Here is a 2,954-nt window from a genome sequence, read left to right on the forward strand (position 1 = left end):
CCTTAAAGGTGAGTTAAAACAAGTTTTAACTAAATTGCCTTAATATTGTCATGCATTAGAATGACTGTCTTAGGTAATGATAAATATTTTCTACAGGAAGAGGAGTGTTTGCTGAAACTGAAATCGAAAAAGGGAGTTTTGTTGCAGAATATCGAGGCGAGCTCACGTATGCACTTACGATGGTAGACAACTACTCGAGATTTATGGTTGTGGTACAAGTCAAAGATCTAATGGCCCATACTGCAGCGAAGGTCTTCCAAGCACACTTATGCAGACCTCATGGCTACTCAGAGAGAGTCCTCACAGATCAAGGCACAGCCTTTGAAGCGGAAATCTTCAAGGACTTCTGCAGCTTTTACCGATGCAGGAAGATGCGCACTACACCCTACCATGCTCAAACCAATGGTTATCAACCTGCTCAGGACTTTACCCCATATTCCAGATGTGGCCTTACAAGTGATTTATAGAGGGGTAACAATACGTTGGGATCACCGGATCTAATCTCCCTTTTTATACACCCTAAAATCTTGTTTGCTTTAGAATAAACAATAACATCATAAAGGTATAGCAGTACCGTTTCAAAGTTTCGGTGTCCCAAGCAGCATTCCATCAGCCTCTGGAAGGTTCCTGGCAAATTGCACAGCTCGAAGGGCATGCTTTTGAACTCGCAGAGACCCATCGGGGTGGCAAAGGCGGTCTTCTCCCGGTCTGCCTCAGCAACGGACACTTGCCAATAGCGACTAGTGAGATCAAGGGTAGAAAAATAATTTGCAGTTCTCAATGCAGCTAGCTATTCCTCAATACAGGGGAGTGGTGCTGTCCTTCTTCTTTAACAGGACCAACGGAGCTGCCCAGAGGCTACAACTGTCACGGATAACCCCAGCCTCCTTCATGTTGCTCAACATGTCCTTGGTACACTGGTAATGTGCAGGTAGTTTTGGCTTATATCTCTCTTTGATGGGTGGGTGTGCACTTGTGGGGATGTAGTGTTTGACCCCTTTTATTCTTCAAAAGTCTAGCGGATGTTTGCTGAAGACTTGCTCGTATTCTTGCACTAGCCTGTAGACCCCCTTCTTGTGATGTGAAGGTGTGGAGTCAGTGCCTACGTGTAATTCCTTACACCACTCCTCTGGCTGACTTGGTGAGCTGTCACTGAATGGGTGGGCTGAAGCAATGGTGGATGCTGCTGTTTGGATAGCATGTGTATCTACTGAGAACAGCTTATCAATGGTGGCAAATCGGAGCAGCTTAATCTCTTGCTCTCCGCAGTTCAACACTCTCATGGGCACTCTTCCCTTCCATATTAATGAATAAAACTATGATGTAAATAGCATATAGATACCCCACAAATGCAGATAAAAGTAGGTTATGGGAAAAGGGGGAAGAGAGAAACAGGAAAATAGTGGAATAAAGTATACCTTCCAGGTGGGAGAGGAAATGGCAGCACAGCCAGTGGAGGTGAAGCAAGGGGAGCCTGCAACTAAAGAGTTGAGAGCGTTATCACATGGTGACTGAGCCTGATTGTAACGGGAGCATAGAGGTGCCGATCCTGTCTTACCTGCGTTGGTGTAGAAGTGGGTGTCCTGTGGTGGAGTCAGCTACGTGCAGTGGTGGCCGTGGGTTCTTTTATGTGCGACCGTAGTAATAGCTGCGCCCACTTCCTGTATGGGAGTGGAATGCAGTGAGGGTAATGGAACGCACGCCTGCGCATTTGTGTTTAACGTCGCGCATGTGCAGAACGGAGAAAAGGCTGCGCTCACTTCCTAATGAAAGGGAGTGAGACGCATCTGGGAAGGGAAGGGAAAAGATTAGGGTTTGGGGATGATGAAAGGGCTTTCTACGGGCAAGGATGGCAAAGGGTGGCAGTGACGGAAAGTCAGGCAGCCTGTCCTGTCCTGTCCTGTCCGTCCGTCTTTTTGTATCATGAATTGGAAAGACTGCAAGGGGGAGGGGAGGTGCTTGTGTCCAAAAGGAGGAGTTATTCAGATTCATTGCAGTGGGCGGCGGCTGCAAAAAGCACCATTCTTCTTGTTTTTGCTCTGCAAAACAGCCTTTTCAAGGGTTGGCTTGGGTGACAAAATGTCTTCTGTAGGCGTGGGTTTGTCTCCCTCTCCCTAAGATGTGTCCGGTATAGGCCAGGGTGCCACTCAAGGCCGTAACCAATTCGGGTTATAGCTTCTCGGCCTTTTGGCTAAGATCAAGTGTAGTTTCGGAGGACGCTACCTTGGTCGGTACTGGAAGGTGCCTGGGATTGCACGTCTGCCGGCCTTGAGGAAGTGTGTGCGCCTTCTGGTGACACATAGCCCTCTTGTGCCTGGACGGTTCCCAGGCAACGGGAGGCGATCACCTTTGTTATTTTGAAGTCCTACTGATAAACAGAAAAAAAAAAAATTAAATCTGTTCTTATCAGTTTAATATCTGATACGTCCCCTCTCTGGGGACCATATATTAAATGGATTTTTAGAACAAGGAGATGGAAAAAATCTTGCTCTGTCCACTGCACGCATTGACCTGGTATTGCAGTACCTCCAGGACCGGTGCACCCCTTCTTAACCCAGTTTCCAAAAGCAGAACTCAATTCACCTGATTCAAATGAGCCCCATTAGTGAATTGAAAGAAAGCAAAAACTTTATATGCACCTCAATTTGGCCAATTCACTTTTCACACTTTCACCCTTTTTTTTATCTTTCACACCTTTTACTTGCTTTATTGATGCAAAAAGCTGTGCCAAATAGCAAACTCATCTCCACTCAACTTGACCAACTCTGCTATGTCCCGTGCAGTATCTTATTCTCAGTCTTATCTAGATCATTTGCAATTGAATAGAATAGATCCCTTTTGGCTGCTTATGACTGTGTAAAATATGTAGTTTTACTGGGCTGGGATGAGAGAATCCATGACTCCGGAATGTCTGACTGAAGGCCTGTGACCTTCCCCAACAACACCCTACCCCC

At 46.4% G+C, this 2,954-nt stretch overlaps 1 pseudogene; it reads left to right on the top strand.

Moving 5' to 3' along the window:
- The first annotated feature begins 2,342 nt into the window (after positions 1-2,342).
- LOC142280252 (U2 spliceosomal RNA) lies at positions 2,343-2,548 on the top strand (annotated as a pseudogene).
- Positions 2,549-2,954: the final 406 nt, after the last annotated feature.

The sequence above is a fragment of the Anomaloglossus baeobatrachus genome, unplaced genomic scaffold (genome assembly GCF_048569485.1).
Source record: "Anomaloglossus baeobatrachus isolate aAnoBae1 unplaced genomic scaffold, aAnoBae1.hap1 Scaffold_45, whole genome shotgun sequence".
Lineage (NCBI taxonomy): Eukaryota > Metazoa > Chordata > Amphibia > Anura > Aromobatidae > Anomaloglossus > Anomaloglossus baeobatrachus.